The sequence below is a fragment of the Idiotropiscis lumnitzeri genome, chromosome 2, assembly GCF_059441095.1.
Source record: "Idiotropiscis lumnitzeri isolate Australia: NSW breed Sydney's pygmy pipehorse chromosome 2, RoL_Ilum_1.0, whole genome shotgun sequence".
NCBI lineage: Eukaryota > Metazoa > Chordata > Actinopteri > Syngnathiformes > Syngnathidae > Idiotropiscis > Idiotropiscis lumnitzeri.
Window position 1 is genome coordinate 35,782,610 of NC_142392.1, and position 21,480 is coordinate 35,804,089.

The 21,480-nt window shown below is 41.8% G+C and overlaps 1 long non-coding RNA gene and 1 pseudogene across 1 annotated transcript; one reads left to right on the forward strand and one right to left on the reverse strand.

Annotated features, from left to right (window-relative positions):
- The first annotated feature begins 15,270 nt into the window (after window positions 1-15,270).
- Window positions 15,271-17,019, forward strand: LOC148342418 (uncharacterized; annotated as a pseudogene).
- Window positions 17,020-17,842: 823 nt separating this feature from the next.
- On the reverse strand, window positions 17,843-19,538 carry LOC148342419 (uncharacterized). Its single transcript, XR_015842219.1, has 2 exons — window positions 19,104-19,538; window positions 17,843-18,459 (listed from the first exon to the last, which is right to left on the reverse strand). It is a non-coding gene; the product is annotated as an uncharacterized LOC148342419 (long non-coding RNA).
- Window positions 19,539-21,480: the final 1,942 nt, after the last annotated feature.

A 21,480-nucleotide genomic window follows, 5' to 3' on the forward strand; every position in this document is an offset into this window, starting at 1 on the left:
GTGCATTGCATGTCATGACGAACAAAAATGCCCAGATACTATTTTTAACGGAACGTTTTGCTCTTCTTGATTTAGATCCTTTAGATCACAGGTGTAAAACTCAAGGCCCGGGGGCCAGATCTGGCCCGCGACCTGATTTTATGTGGCCCGCAAAGGGGAAATCATGTGTGTCAAGTTCCTGTTTCTAACACATTTATTTCACTTCTAACAACATTGAGATCTGAGATATTGTCGTTCATTTGTTAGCAATCCTCCTCCTTTAAAATGAATTGTTGAACAAACAATTACTTCCTGGCTTCTGATTTCAAAACTCGCGAACCATCAGTTTGTTTCGGTACGCGGTAACGTCGTAACGGCCCGCTGAGGGAAACCAATACTATGATTTGGCCCATCCCCAAAAATGAGTTTGACCCCGCTGCTTTAGAGATTACAACAATGTTTATTCAATTATTTTAACATGTAAAAAATATACAAATATTTTTAAATACTTTTTATTTCAATCTCGAGTATTTGTCAAAATATTTTTTCATTTAAATATGTGCCCAAATATTTATTGAATTAATATATTTAAAATTAGATAAAAAAATTTTTTATCTTTCAAAATTAGGACTCTTGAATTTGTTCAATATTGAGTAAATGTTTCTATTTTATTATTAATTCAATTTACTCTCTATGTAGTTGCGAATTTTAAATTGCAATGTTTCACTATTTTATTATTGAAATGTTAGTGTTAAAAAATATTTTATCGTTTTTTTAAGTACAGACGATCCCCAATTTACGAACGAGATACGTTCCGAACGGTCGTTCGTGAGCTGAATTTGTTTGCAAGTTGCTTTAGCGCTATATTTTGTCTTACAATTTATGTTTAAGGCCTATATAAGTATATTGAAGGTTTATATAAGTATGTTTAAGGCTTGTATAAGTAACCTGTATTGGTTTGTACTGAAAAAAACATTTAATAAAATGGAGAGAATACCTACAGTACTGTACTACGTATGTTAGAGAGAGAGACACACCCACACACAGGATGTACATGTACGTAACAAGATAAATAAAATGAAATTTAACTTACTTTTGGAAGATATACCTGATGCTTAAGGAGATGATGGAGGAAGAGGAGCATTTTATATCATGAAAGGGTCTTCATCATCGCCGCAATGGGCTTCAAAAGATACTTCCTCCTCCGTAACTTCAATGTAGGAAGAAGATGAGGGTTGATAAGTATCTTCTTTGGAGGAGTTACTCGAAACTGGCTGAAAGAAGCGCTCTGACGGCGATTGCAGAGTATTCTTCTTCGTTTTTTTCATCAGGAAGGTGGATGCTTGGTGAGCTCTCACAGCGTCAAGCATCGGTATTAGCGGCGGAAAGAAGCACTACTCGGAAAAAGGCGCGCAATACAAAAGCTAACTTACAGCATCTTTCTCCGAACATTGTTTGACATACGCGCAGATATGTTCGTATGTACCGTTGTTCGTAACTCGAATGTTCGTATGTAGGGGAGCGTCTGTACTTAAATATTTCATTTCATTTCAGTCTTCAGACGCGCAGCAAGCAGCAGCAACGAACTGCGTTATGCGAATCATCTCCTTCGTGGTGACAAATAAACGCTGACTCCAGTCGCCATCTCTTTCTGGTTCTTTTTATAGTTTGACTTGTAGTTCAGTTTTTCACCTTTTCACGGCGTGATAAAGGCCAGTTGAGCAAGTGGAACAAGTGATTTTATTGATGATTGTGGAAGGCACCGATATCATCAGCACCGTTTCTTCTCACACCTTTTCCATTAGGTACGATTAAAAAGACAACTGAAAAGCATAATGTTAAAAAATGTTATTCCAGGCAAAGGCAATAAATTTTATTTACATGTTTGATGTAAACACCAAAACAAATCATCATCACTCAGACACATTGGTTCTTCTGGCACTAATCACATTGGCCTTGTGTCAATAAAAGAGCTTTGCAAAATTAAATTTCATCAGATTTTATTGAAAATCACATTTACATCTGACCACAAAGAGTCGGTTCTTTCATTTTTTTTCCTTTTTTTAATCTTCAAGGATCGCTGCAATTCTCGCCAGCACAATCGTGTCTCTCAGCACTCTGTTTAGTGAAGAATTTTTTAGAACAAACGCTGCAACTGAATGGCTTGTCTCCATTGTGTGTTCTTGTGTGGTTTCGTAAATACGACTTTTGAGAGAAACTCTTGGCACAAACTGAGCAGGAAAAAGGTTTTTCTCCACTGTGCGTTCTTGTGTGAATTATTGAATGAGACCTTCGAGAGAAACTCTTGCCACAAACTGAGCAGGAAAAGGGTTTTTCTCCACTGTGCGTTCTTGTGTGAATTATTAAATGAGACCTTTGAGAGAAGCTTTTTCCACAAACTGAGCAGGAAAAAGGTTTTTCTCCAGTGTGTGTTCTTGTGTGATCTGTTAAAATTGACTTTAGATTAAAGCTTTTGCCACAAACTGAACAGGAAAAATGTTTTTCACCACTGTGTGTTCTTGTGTGTTCTGTTAAATATGTCTTTTTCGAGAAGCATTTTCCACAAACTGAGCAGGAAAATGATTTTTCACCACTGTGTGTTGTTGTGTGGCTTGTTAAATTAGACTTGTCAGAGAAACTCTTGCCACAAACTGAGCATGAAAAAGGTTTTTCTCCACTGTGCATTCTTGTGTGCCTTACTAAATGAGACTTTCGAATGAAGCTTTTGCCACAAAGCGAGCAAGAAAAAGGTTTTTCACCACTGTGTGTTCTTGTGTGGCTTGTTAAATTAGACTTGTCAGAGAAACTATTGCCACAAACTGAGCATGAAAAAGGTTTTTCTCCACTGTGTGTTCTTGTGTGGATTGTTAAATGAAACTTTCGAGAGAAGCTTTTGCCACAAACTGAGCAAGAAAATGGTTTTTCTCCACTGTGTGTTCTTGTGTGGATTGTTAAATGAAACTTTCGAGAGAAGCTTTTGCCACAAACCGAGCAAGAAAATGGTTTTTCTCCACTGTGTGTTCTTGTGTGCGGTTTTAAAGACAGCTTTGAAGTGAATGAGTCAGTGTGACGTGCCCTTTCACCTTTGGCTAGCCCATCATCATCATCATCATTAGTATCATCATCATCGTCATGAGCGTCTGATAATGTGTCCTCATTATGTCCTTGTGATGGCCCCCAGTGGTCTTCATCACCTTCTGTTGTCACGTGATGACTTGAACTGCTGCTTGTAGGCTCCGCCCCTCTGCTGTCCTCACTCTCATCCTTGTTTTCATCGTCAGTCTTTATATGGACAACGTTCACTGGTGACTTGTTGATCTCCTCCTCCTCCTCCTTTTTGATGCGAGTCAAGTCTGGCTCCTCTTCCACAGAAAGGAGATCATTTTGTCTGACGGCTGCAGGACACAAAAAGACAAATTTGGTTTGGTCAAGTCAAAGCTCATGCGGCGACTTTGTCTTATATTGTTTCTACCGTGCTACCTTGACTTGTGCCTGCCGAACACGAATCAATACGTGCGACCCCGATTTGGACCGGACCATGGGGGCATTTCACAAAATTACGTCCTACGATGTAATAATAATAATAATAATAATAATAATAATAATAATATTCCCTTTATTAGTCCCACAATGGGGAAATTCGAGATTCGAACCCAGGCCTCCTGGGGAGACTGGGTCCTGAACGCGGCGCCTTAGACCACTCGGCCATCCTGGCAGCCTCCCTTTAGCACAGACATGCCCAAAGTCCGGCCCGGGGGCCAAATGCGGCCCGGGGTCAAACTTTATCTGGCCCGCAGCCTCTGTAATAAAATTAATACATTCTGGCCCGCACATATACAGTGCTTAGTTCGCTCTCTTCTTAATTGCTGTTCCTAATTTACCCACTAGAGGCAGTACTACTCTGCGACATCACCCCGGGTGACCTTTACCCCCAATTTCTAAAATGGCGACAAGAAACAAAAAAAGGAAAGTTGACTGAGAGCAATATCAGTGCACAAACAAAGTACGCATTAGATATGAAGTCTTTGGCTGAAGAGTTCACACGACGCTTTCGGGATTTTGCAGCTATTGAGAAGGAAATCTCTCTTTTTTCATCACCTTTCTCCGTGGACACAGACAATGTTCCAGCCCAGCTGGAGCTCATTGAGCTGCAGTGTGACGCCGAGAGCCGCAGTCGGCACCGGCAACTTTCTCTTGACAACTTTTACCGACAAATGGATAAAGGCAGGTTTCAAGGCATTCGAGAGTTTGCTAGGAAAATGCTGAGCTTGTTTGGGTCGACGTATTTGTGTGAAAAGACATTCTCGGTTATGAACTTAAATCAGAGTCGCGTGAGGACACGGCTCACAGACTCTCACCTCGCGCATCAATACCACTGCCTTTGAGCCAGACCTGGCCTTTGTGCTGCAGTCCAGATCTCAGTATCACCCGTCACATTAATGCAGGCAAGTCATTTAAATAACTGACTTAATTTTGTTTTGTTCAGTCACAAATTCAGACAAGTTGTCGGTTTTCATTCCAGAATAAAATGTTCATTCAACATTTATATTTGATGATATGTCATTTATATCAAATTAGTCCTGGCACTTGTGGATAATCATTTCTGTAATTCAAAAATTCTGTGAACATTGAACTCCCATGATGATATAATTCATGTTCAAATATTATTTGCACTCAAGACTATAATTAGTTCTGTTTAAGAAAAAAAGTTAAGCAAATATTCAATTGCATGTGATGTTCATGTTTCAAATGAACCAAAATACATGTTTGATGGTTTAAATGAAAATAAAAAAGCAAATGTGAAACACAGAATCACTTGCTAAAATGTGTTTGAATATATTGTTCTTTATGTAGTTAATGTCAGCCCTCCCACATTTTACATCAAATCCGGCCCCCTTTGCAAAAAGTTTGGACATCCCTGCTTTAGCAGCACAACAGTGATAAAAGAGCATTTAAAAAGGAAACACGTTGCGGCCGATGCCCGATTTAATTCCTGACATCGTCACAGACGTTTCTGGAAGCGTGCTCAAGTTAGCACGCACAGGCTATCGTGTGCGTCTGATGGAACACCTGTTGTGGGACCCGAACATATTGATGCAGACTACTGGGGGCCATCGCAACAAAATGACATTGATAAAATAGGAATCCTTCAAGTGAAATATGTTTACAATTATTTCATTTTGCATTTAGAGATACTTTCATCGTGGGTACTTTGTGCTTCAATTATAATCTGGATCCCAAAAAAGGGTCCCTGGAATCAGAGTCGTGATTTATTGTATGATTTACATTTGTTTTTGTTTTTTTTACCCAAAATGATACTTATCCTGCGAGTAAGTTCCGACATTACCCTTTTTATTTTTATAAAATTTCTGTTTTGAAATAAATTTTAAAACAAAATTACGTTTGAAGAGTAAAAGTTCTTACACATAAGCATTAAGCAACAACACTTTCACTCTGACTTTCATGTTGACATATTTGAATAATGACTGTATATTTTAAAGTTATCCAATATGTATTCAAATTCGACGAAGATACACCAAAATATTATGAGTTCACTGAATTATTTTGTAACCGCAATGATGTATAACAGCCATACGGTGTCAGTAATGAGTAACAAAGTAACACAAGACCTCCCACTGTTACGTCATCATTGTCTTTTGCATACATTATCAAGAACTATGAGTTGCAGTCGAGATGCAAACCTACGGAGCCCCCCAGGGGACATCGGGAAAAAAATTATGATTGCGTTATGATGCAATAAGTTTGCGTTATAATGCAATACTTTGCAATATATTGCAATAGTAATGCAAAAAAACGCAATACTATTGCGTTATATTGCAATACTAATTGCGTTACAACGCAATACTATTACAATATAACGCAATAGCTTTGCGTTATATTGCAATAATTTTTTTTTTTTTAATTGCAAAATAACGCTAATTATTTGTGATGGAACGAGAGATTCCACTTCCGGGTTGCTTACCCCTAGTAACTTAGCTTAGAAAAAAGGGATCCTGCTCAAATTTGCTTCACTTACTCAAAATGATCCTAGAAATACACAGAATAAGTCACTTGATGGTTGGGGGTAATAATTTTGTGATTGGAGGCACCTGCCAGAATCAGTATCCCCTGGTAACTTTGCCTAAGAAAGAGGGATCCTGCTCATACTCAAAATGATCTCAGTAATATACAGTTAGTCCTTTGATTGTTGGGCTTCACCAGTTTGATCACCAGTGAGGTTACTGCCTGCCATCATATACATATTGTTTTGAGTTGTGTAGTTGTTTGATGCTTTGAAGACGTATATGGATGTCCTACTGTGTAAGTGGTCTTTGAATGCATCTCGAGTCCGACGCAGAACGCAAGTGACTTTATTTTGTTTCTCTTTTGCTACTCTTGACGTGGCTGTCGATGGTTTCAAAGAAAAATCAAACTCTCAATTGAAATACAATTATGTGTTCTCTACCAGGAGACCACCTGTATGTATCTTCCCACTTAAATTTGATCAATCTGGAAAAATGATAACCCACTTCACTAATCCTCTCCCCCCTTTTTATTGCGTTCGATCACTGAAATTCATTAGTCGCTTCATTGATTGCAAAACTTCTTTGGCCAAACAAATGCAAAAGCAGGTAATTTCCCCCCAATTGCGGCGGAGTCAAATGCTTACTTTACGTGTTAAAACACCGCATCCATGCACCCGACATCGCCTCTTTACAAGTCTAGGACCCGGAAGTGGACGTCTTTTCCCTTGTAAAATAACATTGCGTTATATTGCAATAATTATTTTTCATTGCAATATAACGCAATAAAAAAAGGAAAACTTATTGCATTTTAACGCAATAGTATTGCGTTTTTTTGCATTAACTATTGCAATATATTGCAAAGTTTTGCATTATAACGCAATCTTAAATATTTCCCCAATGTCCCCTGGGGGGCTCCGTACAAACCACCTGGGCTAGAGGAACTTTATTACCAGGAACTAAATGTTGGTGGAAAAGGGGGTTGTGACGTTCTCCCTTTTTAAGCGCATAGTAAGCCAAAGATGCAGATGCATTTCTTGCAGCATGCGCTTGATCACTGATGAGATCCGTGCAACACTGGATGGATGCATTCAATGTATTTTAAATGTTTGGATGGGGTGAAACTATGCACACGTGCACAAAACAGTGCAGGGCCACCCGAGGTTCATTGACTCTCACCCGACCAAGCCAGTACAAAGTTCATAAATAAAAAAGACTGATACGTACTTCATTTTTAAAAAGAAAAAGTTAATATTTTGTGTTTTATCCACTAAAATTGATCAACCGCCATTGATGTTTTCGCCGCAGTGTGCACATATTTTAGATTCAAGCAGAATTCCTTCCGTAAGGAATTGCTTGAACAAGATATAAAAACCAGAAAATGTAAAATGTTAACTAACCAGTTCAAATTTTATACTGGGAAAAACAGAGTTCACCCCCCACTATTGGTTATTCTTTGGCATTTATTTTCTGCAACCGATTTCATTTGTCAAAAATAAATGTTCAGCAGACCTGCAAGTAAAAGGCAACATTAAAAAATAAAACGGCAATAACCTTGAACGCATGTCCCCAAACAACTTAATATTGTGATGCATATTTTTAACGATAGAAAGTCGTTCTTTACAAAGCAAATGAGAGTAAGACGTGCCACGATGGCCGAGTGGTCTAAGGCGCCGCGTTCCGGACCCAGTCTCCCCAGTAGGCCTGGGTTCGAATCTCGTGGCTGCCAGGATGGCCGAGTGGTCTAAGGCGCCGCGTTCAGGACCCAGTCTCCCCAGGAGGCCTGGGTTTGAATCTCGAATTTCCCCATTGTGGGACTAATAAAGGCATTATTAAATTACAAACCTGCTTTGAGTGGCACAACACGAGGCTGGTTGCAAACTTCGTCCAGCAGTTGAAGATGTTGCTCGTTCTCTTCTTTTATTCCACAAAGTTCCTCTTTGTACTTTGGTGTCGTTATTTCACACATTTTCAAATGATAATTCCAAAAAATCCGCACTCGATCTCTGGTTGGCGATGAGTCATGTGCCTCTTTTCGTTAGCGGCTAGCTAGCTAACAAGCTAAGCTAACTACGCCGAAAAGCATCAACGCGCGAAGATGAGGTTATCGGGAAACAAAGACTTAATGTATTATGTCGTAGTCCTTTAGAGTAGCACTGGACATCCTTTGAGAAAATTACAGTCGGTTCCACAAGAAAACAGAAAAAATTAGCGGTGGACTGCTTTTGTTCCGGTGTGGAGGGGTCGGTGGATGTGGTCGAGGTCCTTCGTAAGCTGCGCGCTTGCTTATGACGTCATGCTTTAAGCACGTATTTTTCAAATATATTTCTTTGCCTCTGTGTTTGTTTTTACACCTAGCTGTTCTCTTTTAATATATATTCTATGTAATATTTTAATTCGGTTGATAACAAAATGTAACAAAATAATTAAAATAACGCCACAAAAGCGAGTCAGCTCTGACGTCACTTCCGCCTATTTCCCGAGAAGCCGCTGCTGGAACAGCAGTGGGACGTTTACGTTTCTCCTACCGAACTTGCAACAATGCTGTGTTTCACTCGGGCTGCGAGATTGTATGAATATAATGTCTGCATATACTCGCAGTGCTCCTCAATTATTTCACGCCCGCCCCTATCAAGAAGAAAGAAGATTCGCTCCCCCCCACCACCATTTTTTTCTGTCTGGTGTTAGATTGTCAAGAAAATATCCCTTAACTAAGCTAAATTAATAAGACATATAATTTTGAGAAATATTATTGTGTGGATCTCGAAACTCAGTACTCTGTTGTGCAAATATTGATGAGATGACAAATATTTGTCATGTTATTGTTGGAGTTGAGTCACCGTGGAAATGAGAAGTAGTTAGTAAATCAACCTTTAAAAGCCAAACTTCCTCCAACGCGTGTTCGTTTTTTGTACTCAAGAAGAAAAGGGTCAAATAAAGACTCAACAACTGATTAGAGTTCCGATATTTAGTTTCTTCAATTTCTGGAGTTCAGGAAATAGTACTGTTGGGAAAAAATAACTCTAAATGTACCAAAAGTTTACCAAAGTGTTTGAATTAGTTATCTGACTCCAATTAAATTAACCAAACACAACCTCCATTCATCCAACAATTGTGCGCGCTCGTTTTGAGAGAGAAATGACCAGGAAGCCGACAACTTCACACGGGAGTGGATTTATTCCTAACAAGAGATCTAATACAAATCTGGGGCTCGGGTCCCTAACATTACAGCTCTGCGCGTCCCTGTACCCAACAGAAGACGACGCCCCCCCGAGTTGCCCAGGATCAATTATACATTTCATCAAATAAAACAAAGATATCCTACTATTGGCTATTTGTCATCTGCAGTTAACTTTAGCTTTCTCTTAGTGGACGTCTTCTGCCCGCAGGATGGCGTGTTGGGTCCTCCTCTGGGCGCGTCGATGCAGTTGTTTCCGCACAACTGCCGATGGGTCACTGGATCTGTTGTTTTACTTTTGGGGTCAACCATCTTACCAATCTTGCAAACCAGCGCCTCGATGTCTGGTTTATCTGCGTCAGAGTACCCATGCATCCTTGATTTGTACAAACTTATCATTTTGTTTCATTAACGGCCTTTCTCAGAAGTGCTGGCCTTGCTGTACAAAAACATCTCCACCTTCACATTACACAGAGCCTGTTCTGACCTTTTATTAAATATTGAAGCCAAATACAGCCAGTAAATATCTTTTACTGCATTCATATGTCTTGCCGCAGGAAAGTATGAAATCCTTTACACCAAACTGAATACATGTAACTTGTAGTCAATCGTATAAAATTCTTTAATCCTTCTCATGATATGTTTTTCTTTTGTGTTCCTGATAGCGTCCTTATGACGTCCTCCCCGGCCCAACTTGATATATTTGTATCTTCTATGGCCTATGTGGAGAATGATTTTTATCGTACTTGTCCATGAAGTGCTATCTGGTTTGTCATCAGTTTGACCTGAGCAGACTACATCTGTTTTGTTCTGAATGAGAGTGTGGGTCATGAAAATACTATGTGTGCAAGTTTGAGTTCTTACATTCAAACTAAGTGTAAATTCAGCATATGAGAATAATATAATGAATCAGTAAACGCCATGACTACAATCCTTGTCAATCCTATCTATGCACAGTACTTTCATTTAATAAATGCTTTTTGTTTAATCAGTGTTTGACATATTCAGTAAATATGACCCTGCTAAATTAAATAATTGACCTTCCGTCCCGTAAGTGTTAAAAATAATGCCAGCAATTGTAATACCATCCTTTAGTACAAAGACAGATATCTGGGCGTCTTTTTCTTAATCTCACGAGAAACTGCACTCGGGCCAGCACAGTCGAAAAATGTGCGCCATCTTTCAGCCCAGCTTCAGTTTTTATAGGAGTTTTTTACGTCAACGGTAATGTAGGTTGAATCGATCGTCCTCGCTCCCTCCCACGGCACGGGTCCACGTCCAAGGGAAGGTCCTCCCCAGGTTAGTCATCGTCTGGATAAGTTGATTCCTAAGACTGGCACGCCAAGGCTGGCCTTCTCCGGCGGGCAGTCTCTCCGTCTCTCCAGCTGGCATTGCTCTGGAATCTTGTCGGTGTGCATGTGTGCGTGTGTATGGGCACATGTATATGCAGGTATACGTGTATGTGCAGGTGTAAGGGTGTGTCTGTGTTTATGCATGCGTATGTGCATGTGCTCTGATCTCCAATTGTTCAGTCTTTCAGAATGTGTTTTTTTATAGCGTCTGCGTGAGTCCTCCAGTGCCCAATTTGGTATGTTTGCATCTCTACAGCCAATGTGGAGAATGTGCTTCGTCGTATTTGACCATGAAGTGCTGTGAATGTGAATGCAAGTCATGGAAATGCTATGTAGGCAAATTTGTTCTCACTACTGAGAATTTCACTAAAGTTCACACATTTCAACTAAGTACTCTAAATTTAGCATATGAGAAAAATATAATAAATCAGAAAACAGGACTACAATCCCAGTTATTCTTGTGACCCGTGCTTCTACTTTCATCTGATAAATAAATGCTTTTTGTTTCATCAATGTTTAACATATTCCGTAAATATGAACCTGCTAAATTAAATAATTGACCTTCTGTCCCGTAAGTGTTTAAAATAATGCCAGCAATCATAATACAATCCTTCATTTATTGCAGTCGTCTTATCATTGCAGTTGTCAGGGTCGCCGGTCGGCGAGGAGGAGGTGGACCCAGAACGCGAGGAAGCTGGAGAAGGTGTAACTTAAGCAATTTATTCGGGGACCAAAATAATGACAGACAACGGGGCAGGGTGCAAAATAAGAAAGGCGAACTTAACGTGGCTAACTGGATCACAAGAGTGAGGAGCAAGGACAGGGACAAATGCTAGGGGGCGAGAGCCGGGGCGAGAGCCGGGGCGAGAGCCGGGGCGAGAGCCGGGGCGAGAGCCGGGGCGAGAGCCGGGGCGAGGACAAGAGCAGAGAGCGATCGTGACAGTCCGTAACGGAGCAATGCACCACCTATGAGTTGTCGGAGTGAGGTGTTCATATAGTCCAGTAATTAGGGGAGCAGATGGGCATCAGGTGTGTGAGGGTAACGGGGAACAGGTGCGTGGCTGGTGGGGAACGAGTGCTGGAGGGAACGCCCCACTCAGCTGACTAAATAAACAGAATGAGCCCATGGCAGGAAGGTGAAGAAAATAAGAACAAAAACACTGACATGACCGACACGGGTTATGACAGCAGTATTTTTTATCATTGCAGCATTTTATTAATTTTCTCTCTCTGAGTGTTTCCTTACACTTGTATATGTTGTGGGATGTAAGTGTGTATATTCAGGGGGATTTGTGTATTTACGTATATACTGTGTATATTTGCATGTTTTTTCTGAATGTCTGCTGCTAATGTTATACATTAACGGCCACATTGCACCGCCGCCTCGGTGTGATCTATATCTTTGCTGCTGTAACACTGCAAATTTCCCCATTGTGGGACGATTGAAGGACATCTTTATCTTTATCTTTAAAAACCTTGTGTTGGTGCTTGCTAAATAATTTTCCATAAGATTAAGATTGAACAAAATAGTTCAAATAAAATTTAAAAAGTAAATTCTGTAACAATTAAACATAGAATACTAAATTATTCCTAAAACAGTTAAATGAATCTTGAAATTAATAGTGAATTATTGTAGTTTAATGAATACTGAAACGAATAATGAAATATTAAAGTACTTAAATAAATACCGAAATAACAGTTAAGACAGACTACATTAACTTCTGCATGGAGAACACCATTCTCACCAGGACTGTAAGATGTTTCTCCAACAACAAACCCTGGATCACACCGGACAATAAAGCTCTCCTGAAGGACAAAAAGAGGGCTTTTGTTTCAGGCGACAAGGACGAGCTGAAGAGAGTGCAGCGTCAGCTGAGAAGGAGGATCTGAGAGGGGAAAAAGTCCTACAGGATGCGGATGGAAGAACAACTGCAGCGGAACAATGCCAGGGATGTCTGGAGGGGCCTGAAGACCATCTCAGGCCACGGACAACCAGGTAAGACCCAGAAGGGCGGGGGGGCTTCAGTGGGCAAATGAGTTGAACCTATTTTTCAATAGGTTTGATCAAATGCCTGACCCCGCTCAGGCTTCCCTGATGCAGCCCCCACCAACCCCTCCTGCCACTGCGAACAAGAACCTCTCTCCCCCTCTCTCGCCCCTCTCTCTCTCCACAAGCTCCAGTTCCCAGCCTCATCAGACAACCACCACTTCCTCCTGCTCAGCTTTGTTCCTCACAACATCTCAGGTGAAGAACCAGCTGAGGAAGATGAAGGCGAGGAAGGCGGCAGGCCCAGATGGGATCATCTCCCAGCTCCTCAAATCCTGCGCAGACCAGCTGTGTGGAATCGTCCAGCACATGTTCAACCTGAGCTTGAAGCTGGGCAGAGTCCCCCAGCTGTGGAAAACATCCTGCCTGGTTCCGGTTCCAAAGACACCCCATCCGAAGGAGCTCAACAACTTCAGACCAGTGGCGCTGACGTCTCATCTGATGAAGACCCTGGAGAGACTGGTCCTCGTCCATCTGCGCCCCCTGGTCAGCTCCTCAATGGACCCACTCCAGTTTGCATACCAGCCTGGCATCAGTGTGGATGATGCCGTCATCTACCTGCTCCACACTTCACTCTTCCACCTGGAGAAGGCGGGGGGCACGGTGAGCATCATGTTCTTTGATTTCTCAAGTGCTTTCAACACCATCCAGCCCGCCTTTTTGGGAGACAAGCTGGAGCAGGCGGGAGTGGCCCATCACCTCATCACATGGATTCACGACTACCTCACAAACCGGCCACAGTACGTGAGAACACAGGACTGTGTGTCTGACGTGCTCCTCTGTAGCACGGGAGCGCCGCAGGGAACTGTGCTGGCTCCCTTCCTGTTCACCCTCTACACCTCGGACTACAAATACAATTCCACAACCTGTCACCTGCAGAAGTTCTCTGATGACTCTGCGATTGTCGGCCTCATCACTGACGATGACGATCGGGAGTACAGAGGGGTTACGCAGGGGTTCGTGGACTGGTGTCAGCAGAACCGCCTCCAAATCAACGCTGGGAAATCCAAAGAGCTGGTGGTGGATTTCCGCAAGCGTCGGCACTCTCCACCTGCACCAGTGAATATCCAGGGAACAGACGTTGAGAGGGTCTCAATTTACAAGTACCTGGGCGTTCATCTGAACAATAAACTGGACTGGAGCGACAACACAGACGCTCTCCATAGGAAGGGTCAGAGCAGACTCTTCCTACTCAGGAGGCTGAGGTCCTTTGGCGTTCGGGGAACACTCCTCAGGAACTTCTATGACTCGGTGGTTTCATCGGTCATCTTCTATGGAGTGGTCTCCTGGGCAGGAGGCATCTCAGGCCGGGACAAAAAGAGACTGAACAAACTAGTGAGGAGGGCCAGCTCTGTCCTGGGCTGCTCCCTGGACTCTGTGGACTCAGTGGGGGGCAGGAGGATAATGGCGAAACTGTAATCAATGCTGAACAACCCAGCCCACCCACTCAATGACACTCTGAGGCCGTGTCCAAATTAACAGGCTGCGACCTCCGAAGGCTGCTTTTTCGGCCGCATGATGTCACTTTCGGCGCGACACGACCGCGCGTGGTGTCCAAATTCACGGCTGTCACGTGCGACCTTCGAATCCAGCCTTGGAATTGGTCTTCGTTTCCATGGAGCCAAGGCCGCTTGGCGCAACATTTACGTTACGCCCCCATATACTTTGCTCCGTACTACGGAGCCCCTCAGGTGCCACAGTATGAGAAAAAATATTTTTTGCTAATCTGTACCCACAGTTTAGTAATCTGTACCCACAGTTTAGTAATCTGTTCCCACAGTTTACTAATCTGTACCCACAGTTTAGTAATCTGTACCCACAGTTTAGTAATCTGTACCCACAGTTTATTAATCTGTACCCACAGTTTACTAAACTGTACCCACAGTTTACTAATCTGTACCCACAGTTTACTAAACTGTACCCACAGTTTAGCTAATCTGTACCCACAGTTTAGCTAATGAGCTAGCGTTCACGCCCATGCCATGACGTCAAACGTTTGTGGGTGTTGCTTGATAGAGCAGTACCCACAATTCAGCAAATGAGCTCACGTTCCGTCGTATACACGTCGAGGTAAATTCAATTTGTTTTTTTATTGATAGTGTTAGAGTGTAGTGTACTGTTCTGTCGAATCGGCATGGTGTGATTTACTTTCACTTTCGTTCCCTCATATTATATGATGGTAATATTGCTCTAGTTCCTAGTTCATATCGCAGTTTTAGCAGCGAACGGCTACAATTAGCCAGCGCGTTTCTTTTCATTTTTCGTGCGTCATGTTTTGAACATTCGCTGCGTTTTTAAGCAATCGCCCGGCGCAAGCGATCATCCAGTCCTCGCTGGAGAAGGAGACACTCACTCGGTTGCATTACAAGAGGATACAATTATGTCTTTGGGGTTTCAAACACTGTAAGTACCTTTTCTGCGGTTATTTTTGTGTAATGATAATAGTTTGTGGTTACTGCCGTTTTCTCCCGTGTTTTTCCTAGCTAAAAGTATTGCTTTAATAGCTGCCACGCCATGAGGTTTATGTTAATATGATATTACAACTATTGTATGTAAACATATTTAAATGTAATTAATATTTTCATTAATAATTTGATCACATATTCTATCTATTCCACGATGTAATCAGAAATCAAAACATAATTCTATTTTGCTCCACCTACAGAATGCACGCGTGAGATCATGGACCAACTTCAGCTCATAGAGTTCTATTTTCATTTGGGCCTGAGCTACAAACACATACTATGTGTGCTGGGCTCCAAACACAGGATTGTTCTGAGTTTGAGGTCCCTCAAACGAATTCTTAAGAAGCATGGATTGTTCCGCCGAATCCATTATGACCACCCAGAGACAGTTGTGGAATTCATCAGAGAGGAGCTACAGGGCTCTGGAGCGTTGCATGGCTACCGGTGGATGTACACCAAATGTAAAGACAGAGGACTGCATGTACGAAAGGAAGATGTACGGCTGCTCCTTTCCGCAATGGACCCAGAGGGCACGACATTTAGAAGGAGAAGAAGACTGCACAGGCGAGCATACTTTGCCAAGGGTCCAAATTTTGTATGGCATGTCGACTCATACGACAAATTAAAGCCATTTGGCATTTGCATCAATGGAGCCATCGATGGATTTTCAAGGCGAATTCTGTGGCTGAATGCTTACCACACAAGCAGTAATCCAAAAGTCATCAGTGGCTACTTTCTTGAAACTATTAATGAATTAGGTGGATGTGCGCGCATCGTGAGAACAGACATGGGGACAGAAAACAGTTCCATCCGAGATATGCAGCGATTACTTCGTCGGACCCACACTGATGTGCATGCTGGTGGCAAAAGCTTTGTTGTTGGAAGAAGCACATCAAATCAAAGAATAGAGAGTTGGTGGGGCTTTCTCCGTCGAGAGTGTGTGGAATTCTGACTGGACCTCTTCCACAGACTTAAAGATGAAGGACATTTTGATGGTGACTTCTTGGACAAGAACCTCATGTTATTTTGCTTTCTTGGTTTAATACAGGCAAGTAGTAACACTTCATAAGCACTTTATTGAATAATTTTTGCCATATCATGGTCAAGTTATAAATGCATTTTTATATTTTCTTCTCATGAATACAACTTTGCTTTTAAAGTTTTCAGAACCTTACAAAAAAAAATAAAAAAACAATCCAGACATTTTCCGTGACATTGTAGATGATTTATGTCCACCTTGCTTTCACACTGCAGTGCATTCGTTTTGCCTACCTTGGTAAAAAGTTGAGGACCCAATGGTCAGTGGTAACTGCAAACATACCAAACCTTACTGTAACATGCATTTTTTCAGTTATGGTTACCATACTTTGTTTTAATTCTACCTCCATATAGACACAGACACAGAAGTACGCTACAGATAAATTTGACCTCAGTGAATGGATGGATGATCAGATAATATTTGAACTACTTAATGCCAGTATTTTCCTTCACTTTCTCCATGCCACTTTCATATTTTGGTGACTTCCACGTGAATGCATCTGTGTTTGCACAATGAGCTGAGATTAGTCTTCGAAAAAGTTTATATTTTCAGTTAATATGTTTCTTAAAACATTTATGTAAATTGTTTTTGTATCACCTGCAGGATGAGTTGGATGCAGTCAAGGAGGTGTGGAACAGCCATCTGATTCGTCCATCCAAGAATGAGCGTGTCCCTCATGGTCGGCCTGATGTCATGTTCTTGGTCCCGGAGCTGTATGGCACAGAGGACTTTTTGTGCCAAGTGACTGAGGAGGATTTTTTGAGGTGTGAAGGTGACTGCATCCACCGCAATGATGTTGCTTGTGATGCTGATGTGTTCACTCTGTGTACACACATAATGTCACAGAACAACCTCCAAGTCCCAGTGGATGGATATATCGCCACGGCCAACTACGTCAACTTGAGAGAGGAGCTAATAACACTCTTAGGTCTTTAATGGATGCAGTCCAGGTGTAAAAGGCTTCAAAGTCCTTTTACAATCCATAACGTATCACACCATTAATCAATGTGCCCTGTCTTACCCCCTAATGGTGTGTGTGCCCCCTCGCCACACCTCAACTGCTGTTTATATGGAGCCCTCACATAACTAAATGACAAATTGTTTTAAGTTTGAAGCATTCTGCTCATTATGGATTTTATCAAGTGTTTTACAACATGTGTAATTTTACTTAGAATTTTTTTTGTACACTTATTGTGACTGTGTGTGCACCCATTCTTGTACATACATGGGAAATGTACAGAGAATTGTTGAAATTCATTTGATATATACTGTACATATATTTTGTAATTTGCTTGATGGTTCTACCCAAATTAACTGTTGCTGATTTATGGTTTTGTAAAATAAATAAATTGCTGCAAACTCCTCCGCATATTGACATGCATTGAGCCAACATGTAAAGATCTTTGATTGGTATTTAAAAAGCCACATTCAAGCTCGCTAAAATACATGTGTGTGATTCAAATAAATTCTAAAAGTAAAATTGATTGTCTTCTACATTTTCAGGTCGCCAAAGTATCTTGAGTTGAAACTGCTATTCAATCCTTAAATGTATTTGTGGAAACTATTTATGTGAAGCGAAGTGGTCAAATTCACACAAATGCACACTGTCAAATCAGACAGCAACAAGGTGACAACTTGATAACTGTAGACTTGAGATTTGGGTACTCAATTCAGCAAATAATGTCTCCTACATACAGTCTGTCTGAGAGCTGAGTGAATGTCACTGTCTTAACTGAGAAAAAAATTCAGATAGGAGCAGTTGCACATTTAATTTTTATAAAATTTGTGTAAAACAAGACATCGTAGTCGACCCCAGCGACACAACTATCTGCTTGCAATACAAGCAGTGGAGCAATTTTATAAAAACCAAAAAAAAAAACACACGTCTTAAAGCTGTTGCATAACAACCATAGTCAACAAAATTGTGTCTTACCACAACAAAATTGCTTCCTAATTTTGCAAAGAATCAACTATGCAAACAATGACTCACTCAATAGTCAGTAAATATAAACAACTCGACTTGCAGTCCAAGAGTATGAAATACCGGCATAAAACAGTAAATCTGGCCCCCATGAATCAGACCATGCAACTACATTATAAAATACCATTATGAACAAATTCCAGACAAAACAGCCGCCAAACCCTCTAAGAGTATATGGGAATAGATTTTGCAGAACAGACACTAAATTATGTCCATCACCCACATGTTGGCATCAAGTACATTCCCAAATTCCTCAGACAACTCAGGGTACGACCCATAGTTGTTGGCCACCTCCAGAACACAGCCACATGTATGGGACATTGGTCTTCGTGTAAATAGGTTCTCAGCCTCAAAGAATCGCACATGGATCTTCTCAGCCACTAAAAGATCTGCACCTTTGGAAAACAAAAATAAAATATTAGTTTAGAACCACATACCACCACCAACTCTATACTAGAACACTCGTGTCTGTCACCTCAAATGAAGGCTCTCTAATCATTGCCTTCAATAGCTGTGTATTTATTAAACATTTACATCAGGCCCGCCGAAGTTGAAAAAATTAAATAAATAAACCTTGTTCATGTTTTATTTTCCCCGTAATTCTGATAAGTGTCCCCACTAGGAGACACACCCTAAGACAGATATTTTGTTGCAATGTTTTCATTCATTTTCATTTAAAATTAGAGCATATATTTTCTCCATATACGATATGTATTTTCTTTCTCAGATAAAGTGAGGTTACCAAAACACTCCATCCAAGTGTTGCTGGTCCGACCCCTCTGTCAAGAGGGCCCATTGTGGCCCACAAATCAAAGATTTTGCCCCCCGTGTTTCAAAGTCAGCTGAGGGCACATTTCTTTTGGCATATATACACACTCACACACACACATATACATATATATATCCATATATATCCATATATATACACATGTATATATACATATGTAGACATATACATATATATATATATATATATCAAATTTGACAAGTGAAAACAAATGACAGAATTAGGATTAATCGTAAAGATGTGAAAGATTACCAGTACAAAATCGAAGAAATTTCTTGAGCCGACGTTCGTTGCAACTCCTGATGAATTTTTTCAGAAATTCAAAACTCTGCATTTCTCTCATGTTGAGGCCCTCATGCTGTAACATGGCGATTACTCTTCTTGGTGTTGGGGTAAGGCTACCATATACTTCATCCAGGCCTCCCAGTGGTAATTTCAGGACCGCTTCCCAGCCGAGGCTGGAAAGCGGTGGTAGGTGGATCCTTAATCGCAGACTCAGGAGGAATTGATTGACAGGATGTTTATTGGAAGCCGTCAAGCAATACACAATAATCACTATGATGCAGTTATCTATAAATTTAGTAACCGCAAGGGTTCTATGAGTACAGCCGCCGGAGAGGCGAAACACAAAACGCTGGGAGACCGAGTCACTCCAGGAAAAAATAAGGGATCAACAGAAAACGCTTGCAACGCAAGAAACTAGTGATGGGTCCAACGACACCGAGGCGTCGATGCGCGCGCCGAGCTTCCAGGGCAAACCCCGTGTCGGTGCGCGTACTGCTTTGAGAAAGTCACGTGACCACTCCCAGAAACGTGTCGACACAGCGGTCGCGCGCCAAACTGTGTTCATAAGGAAGCGCATCTGTCAACAGGATGGACGCTCAAAACAAGCATCGAGTTATTGGCACGTTACTTTGCATTAAATATCCGCAAGATGGAAGACGTCACTGTTGATGCGCACTCAGAGGTGCAGCGCTATATGTCAGCAGGACACGTTGCACGTACGGAAGACCCGCACTTATACTGGAAGTCCATGGAGGCAACGTTCCCTCACCTATTTATAGTAGCCACACAGGCGTTGTGCACACCGGCCTCTTCAGTGCCTTGTGAGAGGATCTTCTCAAAGGCGGGGGAAATTGCCTCAAAAAAAGAAATAGACTGAATAACAAAACGCTGGAGAAACTAATTTTTTTTAATAATAATGAGTCCATTGTGATTCACAACACTATTATTTGGGCATTCAGACAGATGTTCACTTAATTTATCAACTGCGTCTCGAATATCAAATATTTTTTTTATGAAATTGCATGTATGTAAAAATAATGTGAAAGGAAATGCCTAATCAGAATGAGAAATCCCTTTGTCATTGTACTCAAGTGTGCAACGAGATTAGAGAGCTCCTCTCTCCAGTGCAATACAACAATAATTCAGTTAAATATATAAATTAGATAAATAAGAGAATAAATAGTGCGATGGAACGTAATACGAAATAGGATATATAAAAACACATCACGTCGTTAATCAATGGAATTGGATAAAATTAGTTTGACAGATCAGTGTCAGATGACCCTGTCAAATATTTCCTGCATGTCCACCAGGTGTCAGTATTCAGCAACACAGTGTCAACACAGTGTCAATACATTGTGTCACTGTGTCGAAACGATACAGGATGCCTCATCTACCCATCACTAGAGAACACCATTCCCACCAGGACAGTAAGACGTTTCTCCAACAACAAACCATGCATCACACCAGACATTAAAGCTCTCCTGAAGGAGAAAAACAGGGCTTTTGTGTCAGGCGACAAGGAAGAGCTGAAGAGAAACGTCAGCTGAGAAGGAGGATCAGAGAGGGGAAAAAGTCCTATAGGATGCGGATGGAGGAAAAGCTGCAGAGTAATAATGCCATGGATGTCTGGAGGAGCCTGAAGACCATTTCAGGCCACAGAAACCAAAGCCCCAGAAGGGGGGGGGACCTTCATTTGGCAAATGAGTTGAACCTATTTTTCAATATGTTTGATCAGATGCGTGCCCCCGCTTAGTCTCCCCTGCTGCAGCCCCCACCAAGCCCTCCTGCCGCTGCGAATGAGACCCTCTCTCCCCCTCTCTCTCCTCTCTCCTCTCCCCCCCACAGGCTTCAGTTCCCAGCCTCATCAGACAACCACCACTTCCTACTGCTCAGCCTTGTTCCTCACAACATCTCAGGTGAAGAACCAGCTGAGGAAGATAAAGGCAAGGAAGGCAGCGGGTCCAGGTGGGATTAGTTCCCAGCTCCTCAATCCTGCGCAGACCAGTTGTGTGGAATCGTCCAGCACATGTTCAGCCTGAGCCTGAAGCTGGGAGAGTCCCCCAGCTGTGGAAAACATCCTGCCTGGACCCCCCATCCGAAGGAGCTCAACAACTTCAGACCAGTGGCACTGATGTCTCATCTGATGAAGACCCTGGAGAAACTGGTCCTCGTCCATCTGCGCCCCCTGGTGAGCTCTTCGATGGACCCACTCCAGTTCGCATACGTACCTGGCATCAGTGTGGATGATGCCATTATCTATCTGCTCCACACTTCACTCTCCCACCTGGAGAAGGTGGGGAGCACTGTGATTATCATGTTCTTTGATTCCTCCAGTGCTTTC